This window comes from Bubalus kerabau, chromosome 5 (assembly GCF_029407905.1).
Source record: "Bubalus kerabau isolate K-KA32 ecotype Philippines breed swamp buffalo chromosome 5, PCC_UOA_SB_1v2, whole genome shotgun sequence".
Classification (NCBI taxonomy): Eukaryota; Metazoa; Chordata; class Mammalia; order Artiodactyla; family Bovidae; genus Bubalus; species Bubalus kerabau.
In genome coordinates, this window is record NC_073628.1 from 79,775,743 (window position 1) to 79,802,457 (window position 26,715).

Genomic DNA, 26,715 nt, shown 5'->3' on the forward strand with positions numbered 1-26,715 from the left:
TGGAAGCTGGAAGCCTGAGATCAAAGAGTCAGCAGGTTTGGGTTCCTTCTGCTGTGAAGAAAAATCCAAGCCTCTTCTCCAGGCCTCTTCTCTAGCCTTTGCTGATTTGCAAGGAACCTTTGGTAGTTCTTGGCTTGTAGAGGCATCGCCCTGATCTCTACCTTCAAGTTCATACTACATTTACCCTCTGTATGTCTTTGTGCAAATTTCCTCTTTTATAAGGACAGCCATCTTACTGAATTAGAACCCATCCCACTCCAGTATGACATCATCATTACTAATTACATCTGCAACAACTCTGTTTCCAAATAAGGTCTCATTCTGAGGTACCAAGGGTTAGGATTCTAATATGAATTACAAGGGGAACACCATTCAGCCCATAATATCACCCATGCTTCAGTAGTTACTGCTGGGAGAAGAAGAACACTGGGCAGCTCAGAACTCTCATGAAGGGTAAGCAAGCTTTGATTAGAGGGGAGGGAACAATCTAAGGTCCTTCAGTTCTCAAATGTGGTTGAGGGTTAGGACGGAAGGTTGGAGGGAGAGAGAAAGAAAGAGAATAAAAGGTCATCGCAGAACACAGGCATAAAAGGACATATAAAACAATGATGGAGCCAAAGGACAACTAGCTCCACAAAAGACCTGAGCGCAGTCCTAAGGCTAAAGGAAAGCTACTTTTTAAAAAAGGTGCCTGTCTCCAGTCTGAAACTTCACTCTTGTTTTCCCAATTTGGAAACTTAAACCAACACACCAAACACACATACACACACACACAACTACCATCAAATGACTCATCTTTAACAGTCTACCCTTTGTTATAGCAAAAAACAGTTTCTCCCTCAAAGCTAGCTCTTCCAGCAATGGGTCCTTCATCTCCAACTGTACCCAAGCCTGAACCAGCACTTCTTAATTGTGTTAAGCAAAATCTTGCAGCCTTTGCAGGTCTGGATATCAGGAGCCTGTTAAAAAAGAAGAAAAGAAGTTGAAATTGCTGCACCTTCCTGAAAAACAGTAATTAATTCAATGCTTTTTCAAATCGATTCATGTATTGTAATGCTCATGCAAGATGGCAGATGAGTATTCAAAATCCTATTTAAAGCCCCTGCCTTATCAACAGTCAACCCCAGCACCTGCAGTCTCTTCTGCAATCCTGCTTTCCTAACAACATGCTTATGATGTTAGCTAACGCTTATATAGCAGAGGAAAGGTGTGTGTATGTTCCAATGAATAGGCACTTATTAACGGCCCTAAATGTTCAACAAATTAGAAGACTTGAAAAGTTCATTAACACTTCTGTTCTTAATCCATGGACCTGTTTATTTAATAAATGTAAGCTCATAGTAAGGAGCTATTAGCATTTCACAATTGCTATTTGAGGGTATCTGGCAAAGGGATAAATTAGATGGAGTTTTACTCTTTTTTTGAAACCACGTATGTTGAAAGCCTCTCTCCAAAAGGAAGAAACCAAGCCTTCCCAGGGTGGACTCACATGGTTTTGAATGGCCCAGAACTCCAAAATAACGACTGGAGTAAATAAATACTAAGTACTCCTTGCATCTCCCAAATAGTTTACCACATAGGTACCATCATTATCTACCGTATGGTCTTAAGTCCCAGGTAAGTGGTTGAGTCATTAAGAAACAACAGCTGCCAATAAACAGAGATTCCAGAGAAAAGAGTTATGCTGGGGGATGAGGAGAAGAGAACTTTTTAAAAAGGAAAAATGCAATCCACTTTTCTTTAGAGTGCCAGGTATAGAAGAAGAGAAGGAGAGAGGAAGAGGTGGGAGAGGTCCACTCCTTCCCAGATCAGCATCTATGAGTTGTTCATCTTTTCATAGTTTCCAGTTTGTTCTCCATTTCTGAAACTGCAAATTCATAAATGCTTACGTTTTTATTCTGTGTCCCCTTCTACTTGACGAAGAGATTCTCAGCTCAGATAATTTGGGGAATTAGAAGCTTTTGTACAATAGATGTATAATAAGAGTGACATTCCCAAAGTGATGGTCAGCTCTCATTTGCTGAGTTTCTGGACACTGGTGGACTTCACAGAAATTAGCACTGTCTATATGCACATTCACACAAACTTCATACCCAAGCTCCAAACAAAAGAGGATAGCTTGGTGGGGAAAAAAAACAAGGTAAGCGACCTGTATTTGTCAGCTAAGGCTTCCATAACAAAATACCACAGATTGGGTGGCTTAAACAAAGATATTTCTCACAGTCTAGAGAATGGAAGCCCAAGATCAAAGTGCCAGCAAGGTCAGGTTTTGGCGAGGGCTCTCTGTTTGGCTCACAGACCTCCACCTTCTCATTGTGTCCTCACGTGGAAGAGAGAGAAAGCAATCTTTCTCTTTCTCTTCTTATAAAGCCACTAACTCCATTAGTGGGGCTTCCCAGGTGCTGCTAGTGGTAAAGAACCCACCTGCCAATGCAGCAGACATAAGAGATACGGTTCCATCCCTGGGTCAGGAAGATCCCCTGGAGAAGGAAATGGCAACCTACTCCAATATCCTTGCCTGGAAAATTCCAAGAACAGAGAGCCTGATGGGCTACAGTCCATGGGGTCGCAAAGAGTCAGGCACAGCTAAGCATGCATGCAACCCCATCATTCGGGTCCCACCTTCATGACTTCATCTAACCCCAACCATACCCCAAAGACTCATCTTTAAAAACCATCACATTAGAGGTTCAACATATGAATATTAGGGGGACACATTCTGTCCTCAATCCCCCAAAATTTATGCCCATCTCTCATGCAAAATGTATTCATTCTGCCTCAACAGTCCCAAAAGTCTGATATCATTGCAGCATCAACTCTAAAGTCTCACTTAAATGTCATCTAAATCAGATATGAGTGAGACTCCAGGTACAATTCACCCTGAGATAAGTTCCTCTCCAGTTCTGAATGTGGAAAACAAGACAAGTTCAGTTCAGTTCAGTTTAGTCGCTCAGTCATGTCCGACTCTTTGAGACCCCATGAACCACAGCACGCATCACCAACTCCCGGAGTCCACCCAAACCCATGTCCATTGTGTCAGTGATGCCATCCAATCATCTCATCCTCTGTCGTCCCCTTCTCCTCCTGCCCCCAATCCCTCCCAGCATCAGGGTCTTTTCAAATGAGTCAGCTCTTAGCATCAGGTGGCCAAAGTATTGGAGTTTCAGCTTCAACATCAGTCCTTCCAATGAATACCCAGGACTGATCTCCTTTAGGATGGACTGGTTGGATCTCCTTGCAGTCCAAGGGACTTTCAAGAGTCTTCTCCAACACCACAGTTCAAAAGCATCAATTCTTTGGTGCTCAGCTTTCTTCACAGTCCAACTCTCACATCCATACATGACTGCTGGAAAAACCATAGCCTTGACTAGATGGACCTTTGTTGGCAAAGTAATCTCTCTGCTTTTTAATATGCTCTCTAGGTTAGTCATAACTTTCCTTCCAAGGAGTAAGCATCTTTTAATTTCATGGCTGCAATCACCATCTGCAGTGATTTTGGAGCCCCAAAAATAAAGTCTGACACTGTTTCCACTGTTTCTCCATTTATTTGCCATGAAGTGATGGGACCGGATGCCATGATCTTCGTTTTCTGAATGTTGAGCTTTAAGTCAACTTTTTCACTCTCCTCTTTCACTTTCATCAAGAGGCTTTTTAGTTCCTCTTCACTTTCTGCCATAAGGGTGGTGTCATCTGCATATCCGAGGTTATTGATATTTCTCCCAGCAATCTTGATTCCAGCTTGTGCTTCTTCCAGCCCAACTTTTCTCGTGATGTACTCTGCATATAAGTTAAATAAACAGTGTGACAATATACAGCCTTGACATACTCCTTTTCCTATTTGGAACCAGTCTGTTGTTCCATGTCCAGTTCTAACTGTTGTTTCCTGACCTGTACACAGGTTTCTCAAGAGGCAGGACAGGTGGTCTGGCATTCCCATCTCTTTCAGAATTTTCCAGAGTTTGTTGTGATCCACAAGACAAGTTATGTGCTTCCAAAGCACCTTAGTGGGACAGACATAGGATGCACATCCTCACTCCAAAAGGGAGAAACTGGAAAGAAGGGGTGATGGGTACAAAGCAAGTCCAAAACATAGGAAGGAAAATTCCATGGGTCTGTGGTTGGCAAGCTGGAGCCCTAGGAGAGCTGACAGTGTGGTTTCAGGCTCAGCCTATGTCCAAAGACAGAAGAGTGACAGCTCTAAGACAGGCAGAGAGAGAGAATTCTCTCTCCTCCAGTATTTGTTCTACCCAGGCCTTCAGTGGGTTGCATGAGGCCCACCCACATTGAGGAGGGCAATATGCTTTACTCAGTCTACTAATCTCATCCTGAAACACCCTCACAGACATACCCAGAATAATGGTTAACCAAACACCTAGGCACCATATGATCAAGTGAAGTTGACACATAAAATTAACCATCACAGGACACGGGGAAAATGAAGCCAGCAGTATGTTAGCATGGTTTCTGTCCCTCCTTTCTGTTTCCTCCTGGCTTCTTCCCGCTGACCAAGTGTTGTCTTAACTGAATAAAGTGGGGAGAGGTAGGAGGAACCAGCAAGAAAATGGATAGGATGGATGAAACAGAGAATTTCTCTTATTTTTCCAAAGAGAATGTCTAAATGAGTTTGGGGCCAAAGCACTTTTGGAATAAGAGTTAATTTGAAGTAATCTACCAGTTTATAGAGGGGCATTTTTAATAGTCCTTCTGTATTGGCCTATATCTCTAGTATGATAATGCATCAAATGGGATTGTAATATCTTAGTTGGGATTTGAAAAGAATTAACAAGACCAAGAAGAGATTTTTAAAAAAAGAAAGAAAGAAAAAGAAGGGTGTTAGGGACTTCCCTGGTGGTCCAGTGGCTAAGACTTTGCACTCCCAATGGCGGGGGCCCAGGTTCCATCCTTGATCAGGAAACTAGATCCCATATGCTGCAACTAAGAGTTCGCATGTCACAATTAAAGAACCTGAATGCTGCAACAAAGATTGAAGATCCTGCAATGCCACAACTAAGACCTGGTGGAGCCAAATAAATAAATAAATATTTTTTAAAAAAAAAGAGAGAGAGAGAGAAGCATTTGTAAGCTCCTGCAATGTCCCTGACTTTGTCTCATGCCCAAGAGCTCTTTGAGGCAGGCATTCTTATCCTCATATTACAGATGTGGAAGGGCTTCCGGGTGGCACTAGTGGTAAGGAACCTGCCTGTCAATGCAGGAGACTTAAGAGATGCAGCTTTGAGCCCTGGATCAGGAAGATCCCCTGGAAGAGGAAATGGCAACCCATTGCAGTATTCTTGCCCAGAGAATCCCATGGACAGAGAAACCTGGCGGGCTACAGTCTATAAGGTCACAAAGAGTTGGACACGACTGAAGCAACGTTGCACGCATGCACAGATGTGAACATTGAGGTAGAGACCCATTCTGCTGAGATGGCACAGCGAGGACGGACCAGGGTTAGCTGTCTTTCCTGGTCTGCCGCTCTTCACTACCTCACACTCAGCAGCTGACCTGCTGTTAATTAGCAAAGAATGCCTCCCTCCTTTCTCCCCACTTGCATATCTCTTGAGAACATTTTTCTCTCATTAGTATCAAAACAGACTGGAGTTTTTAGCACCCAAGCTCTGGAATCAATTAAGCATTTTAATCAGAGAGGAGAGTTACAAGAAGCTGTCAGTCGACTCATTCCCAGGCAAATACTCTTGCCTATGGCTCATCACTTCTAATAAGACAATAATAACACTTTTAATCCTGCACTCCACAGTTAGTGAGTCATTCCTAATTACCCACATCTACGAGAGAAATCTCTTTATTAGGCCCTGAGCTAATGTTGTCCTAGAACCCCTTCCATGATGTCACCAATTCTCTTGGACAAGGTCTGTCAAGATGAGAGAAAACAGGGAAATATATATTCATCCCTGTGCAGAGAGCTTGCAGAAGACATCATATTTCACACAGCTGTGATAAAGCCAGGGGCTATTAGTCATAATTAATAGAGTTGAATTAAAGAGAAGTTGAACTTTTTTTTTCAATTTACCTACCAGCAAAGACAAGAACAGAGCACATTCTTCAGTTTTCAGGGAAACAACTGCAGAAAGTTGGGTTATTCTATGTGGTCAGAATTAGCATGCCTTGTCCCTGTTACTGGGGCTTCCTAGGTGGTACTAGTGGTAAAGAACATACCTGCCAACGCAGGAGACATAAGAGACACAGGTTCAATCCCTGGATTGAGAAGATCCCCTGGAGGAGGGCATAGCCACCCAACTCTAGTATTCTTAGCCTGGGAATCCCATGGACAGAGGAGCCTGCCGGGCTGCAGTCCATGGGGTTGCACAGAGTCAAACATGACTGAAGCGACTTAGCATGCACACATGTCCCTGTTACTAGTCCATTCCCATTCTAGAAAAAAGTAGGCTTGTGGCTCTTGTTTCATAGCAACACACTTGATGATTTTTTAATTGAAGCTTAATTGATTTTCAACGTTGTGTTAGTTTCAGATGTACAGAAAAGTGATTCAGTTATACACATACAAATGTGTTTTTCCAGACTCTTTTCCTTTGTACATTATTATGAAATATTGGGCATAGTTCCCTGTGCTATACAACAGGTCCTTTGGTTATCTACTTTATGTATAGTAGTGTATGTTAATCCCAAACTCCTAATTTATTTCTCTCTACCCCCTTCCCACCTTCTTCCTTTAGGAAAATCGATAGTATGTTAAGCAGCTCTCTAATTAATAGATTAATGCAAACAGTAACCATCCTAGCTTGATAAACATCTTCCCCTAGGACATCAAAGGACACGCATGGACACCTACACACTTCATCAGTACATTAAATTGGTCAATTATGTTTTAGTGAAAGGAACTTCTCTCCCTTGCTCCAGTGTTTGGTTAAGAAAGCCACCTGGGGAGAGAAAGGAGCATTCAGTTTTGAATATACAACTGAGCTCTCCATGCAAACGCGGCTACAGAATCAAAGACCCAAGAGAACCATCTCAGTATCACGCCATCTAGCCCCCAATTCTTCAGTAATGAAGCCCTTCCCCTCCAAAACAGTAGTGAACACTGCAAAATTGTTAATAGCAGCTTGGACTGGTTTAAATTTAGCTGTCACTTTCCAGATAGGCTTAATATTGGATGTTAAACCACGAGAATACAAATGCAGCCTGACCACAGAACACAGCAGGCAGTAGCTCGCTGGAGCATCATGCGGAGATTGTGACAAGTCCATGCTGTGTACACCTCCTGCTCTCCATGAATCCTGTGCCATCTGCTCCCTTGCCACTGCCACCATGGCAGGACGTCTCCTAGGCTACTACCCCTGAGCTGAAACTGTGCCCTCTCCCCCGCGATCTGTATCAGACAAGCATTTAGCACTCATTCCTGAATCAGAAGGGACCCATTTAATCCAAAGGGGCAGGCTGTGTCACCCCACCTTGATAGGCTGGGCACGAGTCTGCACTGCTGCGAGACACAGACTTGGACTGTTGTCCAGGAGAGTTTCTGGGCTGTTGTTTCAGAGCCTCACCACATCTAGAAAAGTGTGCCCATCCAGTAAACAGTAGTGCCCCACACCACCAAATGCATAAGCCAACAGTATGAAAACAGATTCTAAGGCCCTCTGCCCTCCCTCTCCCACGAGCGCTCCCTCCTATCTAGCTACACCATGTGATGTATTTTCATTTAGTCAGTACCTGTGCTCTGGCAGCTGCACTGAGTTCTTATATGTAATCCTGACCCTCATCAAGGAGCAGTGAGCCAGGAGAACTGTTAGGGCGAGTTCCTACATTCACAAAGGGATTCAAATTTAGACCTAAGAGGGTACCTCCAAATGAAGTCCTGTATCACTCACAAAGATCCACTGAATGACTGAAGCAAGAAATTTACTATCCAGACTTAACCTCATATCCAGTCACCAGAATGCACCACCCCCAATGCACTATATGTATTGTAACCAAGCTATAATTAAGCTCTGCATAGAAAGAATTCACTTGTGTTTTGTGCTTTATAGCATTAATATGTTCATCGTAAATCTCTAAAAGTGGACTGCAAGAAGGTTCAGTCTTTCTTTTATGTTCCAGAATTCTGGAAACCTTGAATAAATGGAAGGCAAGTGGACTTCTTTCAACTGCTCTAGGAGAGAGAGGAAGAGAGAAGGGCGGAGAAGTGACCAACAGTTCATAGGCTCTGTTGTCCAGCCAGCCCCCAGTTTCTCTCCAGGACTCTACTGAGCTAGGGCTCCCACTTGAGAACTTTTCTCCCTTCCCTGAATAGTGGCCCTTTCCCTGTGCCAAATGTCTTCTGGGGGCTTCTAACAATATGGCACACTAAGCTGATGAAAAACAAACCCAAAAAAAAGCCTCTTTCAAAATCATGCTAAACGCTTGATAAAATATAAAACACATCTTTAAATTCATAATTAATTTTGAAAGAAAGATGTCCCAGGAATAAAGAAAGGATCCAAGCCAGAGAGCCAATGGGGGCTGCACTTCAGGCTTTTTGTTCATATCCTTAAATGAACATCTTTGTATATCAAATTTTCTTAGGTTTCAATCATCCCCTCCCCTGAGTGGGATGAGTCCTTCTAGAGTAGATCCACAGAAGCAATGTTCTTTGTATGCATGTCTCATACCCATGCAGCCTCCTCATATACTCTGGTTACTGGCATTCACTTCCTCTGTGCCCATGCTAAGTTCCTTCAGTCGTGTCCAACTCTTTATGATCCATGGACAGTAGCCCACAAGGCGCCTCTGCCCATGGATTTCTCCAGGCAAGAATACTGGAGTCAGTTGCCTTTCCTTCCTCCAGAGGATCTTCCCAACCCAGGGACTGAACTCGCATCTCAGGCCTCCTGCATTGGCAGGCGGGTTCTTTACCACTAGTGCCATCCACTTCCTTTATTGCCTTGAGATGTTAATATGGTGGTGGTGGTGTAGTTGCTAAGTCGTGTCTGACCCTTGCGACCCCATGGACTGTAGCCCACCAGTCCCCTCTGTCCATGGGATTTCCCAGGAGAGAATACTGGAGTGGGTTGCCTTTTTCTGCTCCAGGAAGTCTTCCCAACCCAGAGATCAAACCTCATCTCCTGCATTGGCAAGTAAATTCTTTACCACTGAGCCACCAGGGAAGTCCCAAATGTTAATATATGGATTGCCAAACCAATAACACACTGTACCACAGCAAAAATGGCTTTTTGTAGGAAGATATTATGGAGAAGGCAATGGGACCCCACTCCAGTACTCTTGCCTGGAGAATCCCAGGGACGGGGGAGCCTGGTGGGCTGCCATCTATGGGGTCACACAGAGTAAGACACGACTGAAGTGACTTAGCAGCAGCAGCAGCAGGTAGATATTAAAATACTGACATGGCCCTTCCCTGGCTACTGGATAAACAGCAATGAGACTGCAGCTCTGGAATCCTCAGACCTGAAACTATCTCATTCTATGGAGACCATATGGATCATCTCTGAGAGAAGACGAGAGACAACGGGAAGTCCACCTACCCGTCTGTATCCTTAGTCTTGGTTGGAATCATTTGTTTGGTCCACTGGTACACCAAAGTAAGAGCCATCTTAAATCAAGTCCTCAAACCCAGACCACCCTTTGTGAGCTGACTAGCTCACCAATCACCTCTACTGCCCACAATAATAGTGCTCCTCCTTATTCTATGTGACAGGCAAATATTGTCATCCACCCAGTATTAATTTCACCTTCTTCGCTAGCACAGCCTCAATCTTGGAACTGCAATGTGGTCAGCCCCAAAACTATGTCTAAGTTAAACATAACAATCCCATTCCCCAGTTTCTGAGCCTCCCTGTGTGTGGCTGCCAGCTCCACTTCTAGCCATTCAGGTGTAAATGAACAAGGATTCATTTCTGAAAAGGCATTGGCATTCTTGATGGAAGAAACAGACACAGCTAACAGCTGCTTTCCTCTTCCTCCCTGCCATGAATGTGATGTCACGCCTGGAAGTACAGCAGACAGTTTAACCAGAGGAAATCAAATCAACCAGGCAGCAAGAACAGAAAGAGATTGGGTCCTTGAGAACCTGACTAAGCTGCTGCTTCCACCCTGACCTGAAAAACTCTAGACTCATTATTTAAGATAGTTAAATGCCCTCATTACTTAAGCCAATGTTGGTTGGGCATTCTGGTCAATGCAGCTGAAAGCATTCCTAATTAATATACCCCTTTTTCCTGCACTGCACTCAGATCCACCATAAATGATTCATGGTACTTCCGCTGGTATGAGTGCCCCTAGAGCATTTATCTCAATAGTGCAATTTCTTGCTTATAGTATCCGCTTCCTTTCTACAATGGAAGCCCTACAAAGCCTGACTTCTTTCCTATTATAATACTGACATCTAGAAAATTATCTGGCATATAGTAGGGGTTCAAAAAATCATTGTTACTAAATAGTGTCAAATTGGAAGGAATATGTCAGTGCCTGAGCTTTGAAAGACACTGGGTGTATTAGCAATGGACTTGTTTGTAGTTGAAAAATGTGCTCTGTGAACATGAGGAAAGTCAACTTTGGTAAGTCAGTGCTGGCAAGAATTAGTGAATGCGATAATGTAAATCCAGCCCCCCAGACATGAAAATGACCCCATTTTCTCCAGCAGTGTGTACACCAAGGAACTCCAGAGTCCTGTGGTAAAGAGGCCCAAACCAACACATTGATCCCCTTTCTGAGGTGGGGGGTGGAGTTGTGTAGACACACACTTGCTGTTACCGGTGTTGCCCTGGAGTATCTCAGCCTTAGTAAGGCAGCCCGCTGTTTTGAACTTCACTTTCCAATGATAACCCACCATGTTTCTGTGGTTCTCAGGGTGCTGTGGGGCCAGCTGCAGGTACCCTGAGGCTGCTGCAGACAGCCAGCAAGGAGCCAGGACCTGTGGGTGCTGACAGCGTGGGCCACTCTCAAACACTGAGGAGGTGCCACCATTTACATCCTCAGAGTACCTGTGGGTTTCTCATCACTGAGATGGCGACTGAAAAGGACTTGGAGACATTCTGATGGTCTCCATCCCCATGCATATATTTTTTTAAGACTTCATCTTGCACACGGGCTTCAGAAGAAGTCATATTCAGCACATGAAACCTTCATTGTAAACATGTGTGTGAATTTCACCTGTAGAACCAACGCCCAAATCAAGAAAGACCATCTGCAGTTTTGATGTTCTTGTTTTTTGGTGGTTTTGTTTGTTTGTTTTAGTTGGGGCATGCAAGATTTTAATTGTGGCCTGTGGGGTCTAGTTCCTGATCAGGGATAAAACCTGTGGCCCCTGCATTGAGACAACAGAGTTCCAACCACTGGACCACTGGGGAAGTCCTCCAAATGTAATTTTGAAGAAATAGTTAGGAGTCACTCTCCCTTCATGACTTGGTCTCACACATTGAGTTCCCTTTGACTTGGCCTCACACACTGAGTTCCCTTTGCAACCTGCCACATACCTCTCATACGTGAGTGAACAAACTTTTCATATAGCTTGAGTCATAAATCATCTATATCCTCTACATTTTTGGCCTCAAAATGATTGCTATCCACCCTCTATGTTACATAAGGCTAGCCTTTTCTTCCCTGGGCATGGCTTCCTATTTTGAGCCTATTAATTCCCACTGATGTCATAGATATTACTTTAGTGACAGCACCCTCAGAACTGTGCAGAATCCATAGAGCACTGGGTCTCTCTTCACAGATGGACATCTTATAGCCTCAAAATGCATAGATCCTTCCAACCCAGTAACTCTTCTGATCGTACTAGAATGCAGATGCTACCATGATGTTCAATGCAAAGAATCTTAAAATATCCAAATAGGAAGAGATCTTAAACCCCTCATGATCTCTATTCTTTCACTGGCATTTGAATTTCCACTCTAATATCCTCAATAACTGAGTAGTTCTCTCTGTTAGAAATCCTATAGCTCCAGGAAAGTTATTAAACTCCAAAGCCATTCTTTATATTTTGAAACAATTGTAGGTACCTGAAAATTCATCCATATTTTAGCCAAACTCTGCCTTCCTATAATGCACAGTAATCTATATGCCACTCTAAAGGCAGAAAACCCATTCTCCCTATCCCTTCTTGGTCCCAAACTGATCATAGATAGTTCCTCATTATGAACTTCTTTTCAAGTTCTCATTTCAGTTAATATTTGCAATATAGTCTTTGATGTAGAGATGTTACTATACACATTTTATAAATGAGAAGATGTAGAATCAGACAAAATGAGTGGTTGCCCTAAAGTCACCAGCTGGCAGGTGACAGACTCTGGACTCAAAGGCAAACCTCCAGATTCCCAATTCGTTGCTCCTTTTGCTGCAGGAGAAGACATGGTTTTGAATCCCCTCATGATCTCCGATGCTCCTCTGTAGACACAAACCTGTAATAAGTCACTTAGTACTGAATCCAGCACATCCAGGGTAAGGCAAGCGCACAGAGGAGTGTGGAATTCTGTGTCTTTTGTTCTGACATGCCGCTTCAGTTCATGCAGCCCAAGTTCAAAGTGCCTTCCCTGGCCACTTCATGTTCTCACTATTTAAATAATGTTTTTGGTTTGTTGTTTTTTTTTATCATTTATGAAATCAGTGTATGTTTATGATAGAAAACAAATACAATCAATAAGGGGAAAAAAAAACAAAGTTCCATTAACCACATAAAACCACTATTAACCATTTTTCTATGCATATATTTGGTAGTAAATAAGATCATACCATAATGTTTGGTAATCTGCTTTCTAAACTCAATTAGCTATCTTTCTCACTACTTAAATATTTTTTCGTGACTTCAACTAAGTAGTTGCATTTTATTTCTTTATATGAATATGCTAGATTTTAACAAGTGCCCCATTCTTGAAGACTCGTTTCAACTTTCTTGCCATTGTTACAATACTAGAGTGAACATCCTTACAGCTAACTATTTCCACACATCTATTGCATCCTTTCCATTGGATTTAAATCTAAAAGTGGCATTGCTGAGCCAAAGAAACTCACATTTTAAGATTTTCTTATGTGAATTGCCAAATATACCTCCAGAAGAGGTATTTATACTTATATTGCAACCAAAGTATACTGTTCAGACATAAAATTTTGTCCAACTCTTTGAGACCCCATGGACTGCAGCACGCCAGGTTTCCCTGTCCTTCACTATCTCCTGGAGTTTGCTCAAACTCATGTCCATTGAGTTGGTGATGCCATCCAACCATCTCATTCTCTGTCGTCCTCTTCTTTTCCTATCTTCAAAGTATACTGGTTGAATCCATTTATATTGCAACCAAAAGTAAAAAAACTGCTATCAATTTATATTGCAAACAAAAGTATAAATGAATCAATTTATATTACAACCAAAAGTATAAAAACTGATAATCACAAACCCTAGCATTGCTGTACACTACCTTTCACTTAATATTTGTCCATTCTATGTGCCAAAGAATTGATGCTTTTGAACTGTGGTGTTGGAGAAGACTCTTGAGAGTCCCTTGGACTGCAAGGAGGTCCAACCAGTCCATTCTGAAGGAGACCAGCCCTGGGATTTCTTTGGAAGGAATGATGCTAAAGCTGAAACTCCAGTACTTTGGCCACCTCATGTGAAGAGTTGACTCATTGGAAAAGACTCTGATGCTGGGAGGGACTGGGGGCAAGAAGAGAAGGGGATGACAGAGGATGAGATGGCTAGATGGCATCACTGACTCAATGGACGTGAGTCTGAGTGAACTCCGGGAGTTGGTGATGGACAGGGAGGCCTGGCGTGCTGCGATTCGTGGGGTCACAAAGAGTTGGACACGACGGAGCGACTGATCTGATCTGATCTGATGGCCAAAAATAGTTTAATTTTATTTTAGTTTAAATTTTTCATTTATTTATTGGCCAAAGTTAATATTCTTTTCCAAGTTACCCATTCATATCTTTTGCCCATATTTTACTGGATACTTGCATTTTTATTCATTGATAAAGTCACTTACACTTCTTTGTTGAGTAATAGAGTTTATCTGCATATTAGCCAAAACCTCCAAAACTTCTTCTATGAATGATGCTATTTAGAAACAACTCTCCTATCTCATATATATTATAGTTCTGGCAGTCATCTATGTTTCATTTACATGTCTCCTTATTAAATTTCATTTTGTCAAATTTCCTACATGGTTGCAAACTGTTAAAAATAATTTTATCCCCATCCTATCATATGTCCCCCCCTATTCTGAGCCATCCATTGGTTTAACCCATTTTTCTACATATTTACTTGAGTGCAGGGTAAAAGGTCATAGGACAGACATGACTCTTTGGGAGACCTGACATCTCCCTGCAAGGAAACATCATTCACCATTTCCTTGAATTATGTCAGAGTTCTCATTCACTTATTACTATGTGTCTGCTCTCAAAGATACAAATAATGAGTCAAAGGATACAATGGCCCCAGATCACAGGTAGCTAACATATTACTGAGATAAGCATGAAGCAAATATTCATACAAACAATCATACAAGTGTAACAGCAAGTCCAGCCATTCACAGATGGGCCTGGTCCAGATGTTTCCTGTGAGTTGAACAAAGGTATTTTAGTTTAATGCTCATTATCTTGGAGGCAGAGTTCCCAGAGATGGTCCATTAGATACACTATAAACTGTAGGCAGCATCCGTTTAGCAACTGTGTGCACACACGCTATGTTGCTTCAGTTGTGTCCGACTCTTTGTGACCCCATGGACTATATAGCCTGCCAGGCTCCTCTGTCCATGGGATTCTCCAGGCAAGAATACTGGAGTGGGGTGCCTTGCCCTCCTCCAGGGGATCTTTCCAACCCAGGGATCAAACCTGTGTCTCCTGAGACTCCTGCATTGCAGGCAGATTCTTTACCACTGAGCCACCAGGGAAGCTCCCTTTAGTTATTAACTTATAGCAAAAACAATAGAATACAAAAGTTAAAGTAAAAGAAATAGATCCAATAGGGAGTCAGATTTGTTCTTCCATATTACACTGACTTGGGGCTTCCCTGGTAGCTCAGGAAGATCTGAGTCAGGAAGATCCCCCAAAGAAGGAAATGGCAAATCACTCCTGTATTCTTGTCTGAGAAACCCCACGGACAGAGGAGCCTGGAGGGCTAGGATCCATGGGATCACAGAAGTCGAACACAGCTTAGCAACTTAACCACTACAACAAAGTATAAGAAAGAGATTCAATGTGGAGTCAGATTTGTTCTTCCCTATTACACTCACACAGATGCAGGCAGCATGGATCTCTTCTCTCCTGAAAATGTTTATTCCTTGCTGGTCTCAAGTTCACTCAGATTTATTTGCAACTTATCCACTGGAGAAGGGATAGGCTACCCACTCCATTATTCTTGGGCTTCCCTTGTGGCTCAGCTGGTAAAGAATCTGCCTGCAATGCAGGAGACCTGGGTTCGATCCCTAGGTTGGGAAGATCCCCTGGAGAATGGAAAAGTTGCCCACTCCAGTATTCCAGCCTGGAGAATTCCATGGACTATATACATGGGGTCACAAAGAGTTGGACACAACTGAGTGACTTCCACTTTCTTTTCAACTTCCTGATGGGTTTTTTAAATGACTAGCGTGTAACTAATCTAGCTTTTTCATGTTGTTAGGATGAGAGCCCACATTCTCTAATAACTGTCTAAATCAAAACTGCAAGCTCTACAGAGCTTTTCCATATACCATGCCTATATTTTAGGCATGTAGATGGTCTCCTGAGAGTCCCTTGGACTGCAAGGAGAACAAACCAGTTGATCCTAAAGGAAATCAGTCCTGAATATTCACTGGAAGGACTGATGCTGAAGCTGAAGCTCCAATACTTTGGCCACCTGATGTGAAAAGCTGACTCACTGGGAAAGACACAGATGCTGGGAAAGATTGAGGACAGGAGAAGAAGGGAGCAACAGAGGACGAGATGGTTGCATGGCATCACTGACTCAATGGACATGAGTCTGAGAAAGCTCCAGGAGATAGTGAAGGACAGGGAAGTCTGGCATGCTGAAGTCCATGGAGTTTGCAAAGAGTCAGACATGCCCTAGCGACTGAACAACAACATTTCAATAAAAGCTATTACATAATGAATTATAGCTATGTTTTTGTTCTTCTCTTTTTTGTAATATTATAATAAAAGTAATCTGACCTAGAGAATCTTGTCTCTAAGAGAAGCCTTCTTTTAAGTTCCCCTTCAATATGAGTGGCAGTGATCAGTCAGTTAATTATGAGTTTCTCCAGTTTTATGCATTTCAGACCATAAATCCCATCTTTAGATTCCTTGTTCCTGACTGTGCTTCTCACCGATGGCTCTGTCCCCCTGTTTCTCTGGCTCCAACTCTCTTCCAGGTCAAGACAAATATAGGACAAGCTTCTGTCTGTCCAAATATTAGACTTTTTAGAGCTGAAAATAAACATGTTAGTAAATGTGGGTCCTAATTCCTACAGTGCTATACTATCTGTCCCATATCAGATCTCATTCCCTAGCACAGAGGAAACTTCTGGGGAAACAAATCTCTAGTCCCATTAAGATTTAACTAAATGCAACTGCATTTTCAGTGCTAAAATTGTGTTGTAATTAGACAAAATTACGAATGGCTCTTTTCGTAGTGAAAGGAAAACGTAAGCGACCCTTTAATTAGGAATTGAGCATCTTTTTCCATTTCGCCTCCAAGAAGTCCTGTCAACACACTTGAAATGCACACTGTTTTGCAGATGGCACCACACTGCGGTTCATTCCTCACGCTCATCACTAAATGTAGCAAAACATTCTTTTGTCTCTACATCAGACACTAACCAAGGATCCAAGGCCTGGGAGAATATAAATATTTTCATTAAAAAAGAATTATAACCTGATTTTCTGCTCCTTCACCCAGATGTTTGCACTGTTGGTATTTTTTATCAACTCCACTGCAGAATGATCTTCAAAGTGCTAAATGCTACTGAGATGCTTTATCTTCTTTTTCCCATAATATTTTTTCTTAAAAAAAAAAATCCAGAGCTGGCAAAATATTAAGTCATATATCTTTATAACTAGCTAAATCCAAGGTGATTATGATATTCTACCATTTCCCTCCCAAGGAGGTAAAGTCAGGTCGTGTGGGTCCATGGCCAAGGAGGGCAAGGTTCAACTTGGGTTTGAGTAGTCAGACTAAGTCCAAGAAAGAAAGAGGTGAAAAAAAGCTAGTGAGGCAGTATAATCATGTCTGAATAAAATGCTAAAGGTTAATCCCTGGTGACTCAGACAGTAAAGAATCCCCCTGCAATGCGGGAGACCTGGGTTCAATCCCTGGGTTGGGAAGATCCCCTGGAGGAGGGCATGGCAACCCACTCCAGAATTCTTGCCTGGAGAATCCCCATGGACAGAGGAGCCTGGCAGTCTATAATCCATGGGGTCACAAAGAGCTGGACACCACTGAGCAACTAAGAACACAGCACAATCCTGGTGAAGCCAAGTCCATTTTCAAGACCAAGGAGAAGTTTGACAAGTCAGGAGCCAGGGACACAGAAGGCTGGAGCAGTTGATTTGGAGCAAGCAAGGGACAAGGCCGTCTGGCCCAGGACATCTATAATGAGAAGAACATGTTCTTATCAGACACTGGACACAGGACACTGGGTTATATAGGGGCTGATTGGAAGATGTGGAGTTCACTAAGGATACCCCACATTTCCAAATTGGAACCTGAAAGATCCTCATATTTCTCCTGGACTGAAAATCCTAGATGTTTCATTGGCCCATTCCAAAAGATGCAATGAAACTGAGGGAAATCTCTACCCTTCTCTCTCAAATGGCAAGGGCCTATGTAAACGAACCTATCTGTTCTCTGGGTTTGTGGCTCACCTCTACCTTCCACCCTCACTGGGCACCTCAATTCTAATAATAGCTTCTTAATTCCCATTTCAATGCACCGAGTGTATCCCATAACTGGACCTTTATATCTAAGTTCTTATAACTAGAGCTCTAACTTACCTTTAGAAGTTTTATTCCTTGGAGACAGTTCCCAATCTTAAACCACAGGGTAAGTTTAAGGCTTAAGTACCTGTGGCTTGAGCTCCTGGGCGCTGTCCCCATCTGCTTGGGTTCAGAGAAATAACCAGTCCAGAGTCCTCACTAAGTTCTTTAACCACTTCCCTTGGATCCTTGGTCTATCATGGCCACAGCCTTCAGGCACCACTGGCTGAAGCCACTGTGCTCAGCCAGCATCCAGCCCTCAAGCTCCCCTGCCATTTGCACTGAGTGAATCAGTTATCAGACCAGTCTGTGATTCACCGTTTCCTTAAGAGGGAAGCAACTGGAACAATGGCTGTTGGGATCAGTTTATTGGAACTTAAGACAGTTTTGAGTGAGCAGCCAAAGAAACAGAGAGCTCTGCAATAAGTGGAGGCTGTGTGACAAGGAGGCCCACTGGCATTCGAGCCAATGGACAGCACAGTGATGGAGTACACAGTGGGTAAATCTGTCACGTGGAGTTTTTGACAAGCCGCATTAGGAGTCATAACACAGAAATCTAAAGTTATGGAGCATGTAGTCTGCAGCAGAGAATTATATACCATTTGGAAAAAACGCCTGGTCTACTATGGCAGTGATGAAGAGTCTGGCCATAAGGCATCAATTGAACATGTCACTGGAGCTGTCCCTCATGAGCTGGTGCTGTCAGATACACAATGATATAAAATCAGGTGGGCACAGAAGTGTCCATGAATGGATGGCCCAAATTCCCATGCCACTCATCTCTGTTACCATGACACTTCTTTCTCAGTATACACTGTTGTGTCTTGGAGGGGAACTTCCCAGGTGGCTCAGTGGTAAACAATCTGCCTGCCAATACCGGAGATGCAGGAGACATAGGTTTGATCCCTGGATTTGGGAGATGCCCTGGAGGAGGAAATGGCAACCCATTCCAGTATTCTTGCCTGGAAAATTCCATGAGTAGAGGAGCCTGGTGGACTGCGGTTTATGGGGTTGCAGAGAGTCAGACACAACTGAGCGTTTGACCACATATGAACTCACGCACACCATGGATTGGAGAGGAGTCGGGTGAGTTCTAGGCAACTTAATAGAGGAGGAAAAGAATATAGGCCTGATCTATGAATAGATCAGCTCAATATTTATATAAGCCAAAAATAGACTGCTGCCCCACTACAGCCTCATGAGTGACCCAGCTTCAAGTGATGTATTTGGTCATGTACTTTGTATGAATATGCATAGACTCCTGGGTTATGGCAAATACCTTGGCTGGTTGGTCAGGCACTTGGAAGATGTGGACTTGAAAGATCAAGAACAAGGAGATTTAAAGAAAAAGCATGTAGAAAACCTTCAAGAATGGATACAAAATATATGAATGTGTGAGATACACATTAATGCCCATAAGAAAGGATCCAATGTAAAAGAACTCTTAATAAAATAAAACTCAAATAAGTAACCTTGAAGACCTAATTGGCTTTATTCAAAGATTTCTGAATCAGACAGCATACTATCTGACAAGAAGAAAGGCATTCCAAGGAGCTGTACAATTTAAGGCATAAAAGTACCACCTCAGCTATCACTCCATAATTTCTGAAAACTTTGTTGATCCCATTTTATTTTGTTCTGAATCTTTGTGGCATTCACAGATTACAACTTCAGATTCAAGTTTTCTAACTTTGTCATTCCCATCATTTCTTTTTCAACATTCCAGTCTTAGGGAGATCATTTGCCTGGTGATTAGCAGCTGCAAACATGGACTTAAGATTTTGAGTGAATATAATAATATTGGGAGATTATTATGATTATTATAAACAGGATAATCCCCAATGTTTAGAATGAACTTTGGAGCCATGGTCCCCAAGACTCAAACCAATCAAAATCAAGTAAGTCAAAGAGAGACCTTTTTAAGCCAAGTGTCTTGTTCAGTGATCTTATGTAACTGAGTTTTACTTTTTCTGTAAGTGTTAATGCAAGTTCAGCAGTGATTTTGACCACAGCATAGACATCTCCTCGTTTAGCTAAAAGATAATCAAAGCCTATTCTATTACCAATAATAAATTTGGCCACAGAGTCTAAGGATTTTTATTGGGTAGCTATTGCTTTTGCAGCAGATTTTGCAACATGTTCAAGAGTTAAGGACAGGTTCCTGATCTTAACCTCATTTGTACCTACCCCTAACAAGGGAAGTAGAGCCTTGCCAAAGAAAAAAAGTGAATCCTGAAGAATAAATACCTCCTGTTAGCTCCCTTCTAACTCAACAATGTATATCCAGGGAATCTAACAAATGAAGTGTCTCAGTTTATTTATAGACAGTTAGGAGCACAGTTAGATAACCCAAAAGGCATTGTCCAGTCATGTGCCAGCCATCGAGGCATTAATAAGCTCAAGGAGAAAATTAATCACTACAAAGATAGATCCTGTAGGGATATAAACCACTGCCACTCAGGTGGCACAGTTAATGGACTAATCTCAGGTATTGTTTGATTTGCCTGTTCAAGCCAGGAATTAGATTTTTTTTTTTTTTCCTACCCTGAAATTACAAAGCAGTTTCAAATTCCAGAGATTGCTTCCTTTGCCATTGGCTTAGGAGACATGGGTCTCCAAGACAATGAGGGGGAAAGAGAGGGCTTCATGTTTAAATTATGAAGTCTTGATTCAGTGTCTCAGGCAGAAGCAGTCAACATCGATGTCAACTACCTTTCTTCCTGCTTAGTTTGACTTGAAGGTTTTGAGCATTGGGACAGGACCAGATGTCAGGCAGAGCCTTTTTGGCTGTCAGATGTATACCCAAGGTTCAAACCCCTGAAATTTGGCTGCCATTGGGTAATGAGGAGGAGCTGGCATAGTCCATTTCAAGGAAATTGAAGAGCAGTCTTTCTCTTGGTGGTTCTAAATCAGAAGGATTTGAGAAAATTGGAAATGTCAACTTGGAGAGTTGTAGTCAGTCATTTGAGGAAACTAGAAGAATTCAGGATCCAGTCCAGTTTGCATATAACAAAACCTCAAAGACAATTAATAGGATTAGAATCTAATATTTACAAGTGTGCAAACATAATTTTTTTTCTCTCTACAGTTACCCCCATTTTTATCAAAGTTCACAGTGAGACCATTTTTTCTTTTTCGCATTAAAATTGGCCTGATTATTTACATTAGTTTAGCAAGAATAGTGATCGACCAGATAAGGTCTTTCAAAGACTGCTTTGATGGAAATTTTTAATCTCAGATTGAATTCTTTAAAGTCTTTCAGGCCAAGATGCCCAGCCAAAGACTCACCACTAGATTTTACCTGTGATTCTATCTCAGTCAAAGCCTTGGAAACACAATGTAGCTAGTGTTTCCAATTGTGTTCTATTATTAGAAGAACAGATTCTTAAAGAACTTATATCAATAACTACTGGAAGGATTAGGTAGGAGAAAAACTAAATATTTTCATCTTTGACTACAAAGGTATAATTTACTATATTGCTGTGCGTCTTGGGTAGCCTAAGAGAAACAATTTTCTCAAATGTGGTAAAGTAGCAATGTTTCAAAAATGAAATCATAAAAAATTACAATTATTCTCCTCTCTTCATTCAGTCCTATGCTATTAATTCTTGTTTACTTTAACTTTTTTTTGCCCCTTCATCCTGGAGATTCTTACCCAGATCAGTTTTATGTATTTAAAGATATCAGAATCCTATAATTATGAAAAGTCCTTTCTTTTTGAAAATGCAGCACTCTTACAGGAACGCTTTTGCAAAAGCTCTCTGTAAATGACAAAGATTTTTAAATGCCCACTGTTGGACCTCATTTGATAAACAAATGTAGTTATTTTTGTGATGCACAACATTTTATGATAACAACTAGAATTATGACAGCATTTAGTTCAGTTGATCAGTCATGTCCGACTCTTTGTGACCCCATGAACCACAGCACGCTAGGCCTCCCTGTCCATCACCAACTCCCAGAGTTTACCCAAACTCATGTCCATGGAGTCAGTGATGTTATCCAACCATCTCATCCTCTGTCATCCCCTTCTCCTCCTGCCTTCAATCTTTCCCAGCATCAGGGTCTTTTCACCTTGCATCAGGTGGCCAAAGTATTGGAGTTTCAGCTTCAACTGCAGTCCTTCCAATGAACACCCAGGACCGATCTCCTTTAAAAGGGACTGGTTGGATCTCCTTGCAGTCCAAGGGACTCTCAAGAGTCTTCTCCAACACCACAGTTCAAAAGCATCAATTCTTCGGCACTCAGCTTTCTTCACAGTCCAACTCTCACATCCATACATGACTACTGGAAAACCCATAGCCTTGACTAGATGGACCTTTGTTGGCAAAGTAATGTCTCTGCTTTTGAATATGCTGCCTAGGTTGGTCATAATTTTCCTTCCAAGGAGTAAGCGTCTTTTAATTTTATGGCTGCAGTCACCATCTGCAGTGATTTTGGAGCCCCAAAAAATAAAGTCAGCCACTGCTTCCACTGTTTCCCCATCTATTTCCCATGAAGTGATGGGACCAGATGCCATGATCTTTGTTTTCTGAATGTTGAGCTTTAAGCCAACTTCTTCACTCTTCTCTTTCACTTTCATCAAGAGGCTCTTTAGTTCTTCTTCACTTTCTGCCATAAGGGTGGTGTCATCTGCATATCTGAGGTGATTGATATTTCTCCCAGCAATCTTGATTTCACTTTGTGCTTCTTCCAGCCCAGCGTTTCTCATGATGTACTCTGCATTACACTGGGATATATCAAACTCTCTGGAAATGCACACAATTTCTGAAATGCTTATAAAATATATGTATGCAAACACAACATAAAGAAGGTTTAGTGTTACTTCTTATCTGACAGTGCTTCCCATGTAATTTATTTTTTTTATTAATTTATTTTTTTAATTGGAGGCTAATTACTTTACAATATTGTAGTGGTTTTTGCCAAACATCAACATGAATCAGTCTCAGGAGCATATGTATTCCCCATCCAGAACCCCCCTCCCACCACCCTCTCCATCCCATCATGTAATTTAACATAACAAATAAGCCTAATTAGTTTAAAGTGTTTTTTATAAGGAGCGAGAACAAATCTGCTGAGATGTTTCAGGGACTCTAAAAATCCAAGTTAGTTCAAGGTCAAAAGACTTCACTGAATACTTGATTTGGGGAAGTTTGCCAAAAGTATCAAAAGGTTTTTAAAAAATACACTTGGTCAAATAAGATCATAGATTACTGTGAATCAATATTTAGTCACCTATTTAACCAAAGTGACAATTAAAGATGGCTCAGGCACACACAGTTACATAGTTGCAAAACAAACAAAAAACAAAACAAACCCTAGATCTTTCAGTAGAGAAGACTGCTTTCTTCAGTTCAGTTCAGTTCAGTCGCTCAGTCGTGTCCAACTCTTTGCAACCCCATGGACTGCAGCACACCAGGCCTCCCCATCCATCCCCAACTCCCAGAGTTTACTCAAACTCATGTCCATTGAGTCAGTGGTGCCATCCAACCATCTCATCCTCTCTGGTCCCCTTCTTCCTGCCTTCAATCTTTCCCAATATCACAGTCTTTTCAAATGAGCCAGTCCTTCACATCAGGTGGCCAACATAGTGGAGTTTCAGCTTCAGCATCAGTTCTTCCAATGAATAATCAGGACTGATTTCCTTTAGAATGGACAGTTTGGATCTCCTTGCAGTCCAAGGGACTCTCAAGAATCTTCTCCAACATCACAGTTCAAAAGCATCAATTCTTCGGCACTCAGCTTTCTTCATAGTTCAACTCTCACGTCCATACACGATTACTGGAAAAACCATAGTCTTGACTAGACGGACCTTTACTGGCAAAGTAATATCTTTGACTGCTCTCTTAAGCAGTCAAAAAAACCTGATAAGGCACAGGAAATTATTTTTTGTAAAATGTGGAATCTTTGCTTTCTAGGTAGCTTACCTAAAAGGGAAAGACACTTTTACCATCTGTTATCAAAATCAAACCAAAAGTCCAATAAATCTTTCTCCTTTTAATAGTAAGAAAACCAAATTTTAGCAGTACCAGTGTACTTTTAATATTAAAACTCACCACTTAATTAAATTCACTTTAATCTTACCCAGTTCTGACCACTAATACAATTCCTTTCTAGAGACTTTTTTTTCCATGGCCTTCTGCAACTTTCTTTTTTACATTTATATTTTGTCCTGTGTTTTTCCTTTTTCTTATTCTGAAATAACCAGCTTCACTTTAGGACAAAATTACTTTCCTCTCTCTCAACAAAATGCATTTCCGTTCTTCATATTCTCTTCTACTGAAAACACACATACCATTTCCTTGCATACACACTTGTTTTCCCCATTACTTCCAGTAGCCCTAATTACATATACTGGAAAACTTGACCCTTAAAAACTCAATTCTCAGGGAAATATTGAAATATTTTATAATATATGAAGTTTATATTAGCATTATATGGCTTGGCAGGTTTGTAAATACTTTTTATAATTTCTAAAAACATGCTTTTTCATAGTAGATGTTTTAGTGTAGCACAAGCTATGTTTACTAACAAATCCAAAAATCTTAAATGTTACAGCAACAAGAAATCTAAAGTAGATAAGCCATGTGTAGCAATTAATGTTTTAGTATTTTATCCTGTAAACCAATGTTCCAGATATTTAGTGAACTTCTATCATTGAACTTAATTAGCAAAACTTTAAGATTTCATGTTATCAAAAAAACTGAGGAAATCATTTGAAAAGTTCACCTAAAAATTTTTAATCTGATTTACATCTATTTGATTTACTTTTTCTTAACAATTATGTTTAGACTACCCCCAACAACTTCATGAGACATTAGACAAAGTCATTGTCCCAGCTATTTTTCTTGCTGACAAATTTTGTGATAACATGAACTCTTTTGACCTTTAGTAAGCCTAAGTAGAATAACTATTATATTCAGTGCTCACAGTTCTAAAGTCATGCTTGTTTTAATTAAACTAACAAACTAGCTTTATTTCTGACTGTTTTCCCAAATCACACAAACTTGGAATTCATTTTAACTAGTTTTTATTATATTTTTGAGAATTTAATTTATATAAGCACTTGATTTTCTTTAAGCCTATTAAATATAGAGCTCTTTTATAAGTTAATCTTGGCAGTAACATTGAGAGATAAAGAAAATGCCACGCATACGCAATGCACATATATATTCACACATAAACATGCTGTCAACTACAAATTAACACTTTTCATCTACCTCTATGAGGATTAAATCATGTGCTGCTGCAACTGCGAACTTCCAACACATCCTGAAAGGAGTTCAGGGTGGACAGCAGAAATGAGGCACTCTGTGCTCTGGAAAAAATTGGCAGAAAAGGTCTTTCAATAGTTGGATATTTTCAGGAGCTGATTTTATTAACCCAATTCCTATATCTCCTCAATCTAGGAAAGCACTAAAATCCTTCATGGTAATGACTGCTCCTCATGACTAGCAGCAAAGTTCACAAGACTAGCAGAACCTTCTGCAAAAAAATATATGCTTGATTGCATGTGCTCCCTCTTCTCCAAAACTGCATACATACTGATCCTCCCCCCTGCCTCTTTGAAGCAGCTTCTCAGAGTATCTGAGGTGCTGTCTCCCAGACTATAGTTCTCATTTTGTCCCAAATAAAACTTGATTCACAACTCTCATGTTGTGCATTATTTTTAAGCCAATAATGCAAACAGAGTCCTTATAGCCTCCATTTTTAATTACTGCCATGAATCAAATATAATAATACAAAACTCACTAGTTATAAAAGTTGCATCTAAGTTACTTTACTGATGGAATAAGTTAAGGTTATCTACTCAGATGGCTAAAGCTTTCACATGATTTTTCACTTGCCAAAGTTTCAAATGACCTTTCTCCTATTTTTTTTCCTTCCAATAAGAATTACCTCCCTGAAGTTTGTACTCTAAAGAGAGGGCCTAGATAACAGTAAACATTTATTTGGGGGAAGAATGCAAATTCCTCCAAGAAGAGCTTTGATTTCCTAAGGCCAGTGTTTTACAAACATTTGAGATAAATGGGGGAGCTTAGGGGATTGGTAATTGGTTGATTTTTAATTGTTTCTAGAGGCTCAATCTAGTCCTGTAAAGACTGAGGCTGCTGCTGCTAAGTCGCTTCAGTCGTGTCCAACTCTGTGCGACCCCATAGACAGCAGCCCACCAGGCTCCCCAGTCCCTGGGATTCTCCAGGCAAGAACACTGGAGTGAGTTGCCATTTCCTTCTCCAATGCATGAGAGTGAAAAGTGAAAGTGAAGTCGCTCAGTCATGTCCGACTCCTAGCGACCCCATGTATTGCAGCCTACCAGGCTCCTCCGTCCATGGGATTTGCCAGGCAAGAGTACTGGAGTGGGTTGCCACTGCCTTCCCCTCCTATAAAGACTAGATTTGTAAAATAAGGGCATCTGTTTTAATTACTCAAAGAATTGGGTTGCCGCCCAAATATAAAAGGACTCCCACACCCATCCACCTATGTTGGAATGTTTTTTCTTTACCCCTAGGTACATTTACCTTAGGAGACAAGTCTAAAATAATTCCCTCAGACTCTGAATATTAGCTTCCAATTTGGCCAAATTTCTTTCTTTCTTTCTTTCTTTGAAACTCTGATTTTTTTAATAGGTGCATTGAGTCTTACTTGCAGCATGTGGTGGCTCACAAGCTTCTCTAGTTGAAGTGCATAGGCTTCTCTCTAGTTGTGATGCACGGGTTTAGTTGCCCCATAGCATGTGATATCTTAGCTCCCTGACCAAGGATCAAGCTCAAGTCCCCTGCATTGGAAGATGGATTC

At 41.3% G+C, this 26,715-nt stretch overlaps 1 long non-coding RNA gene across 1 annotated transcript; it reads right to left on the minus strand.

Moving 5' to 3' along the window:
* Positions 1 to 789: 789 nt before the first annotated feature.
* Positions 790 to 26,715, minus strand: LOC129653936 (uncharacterized). Its single transcript, XR_008715296.1, has 3 exons — positions 26,563 to 26,715; positions 25,140 to 25,237; positions 790 to 959 (listed from the first exon to the last, which is right to left on the minus strand). It is a non-coding gene; the product is annotated as an uncharacterized LOC129653936 (long non-coding RNA).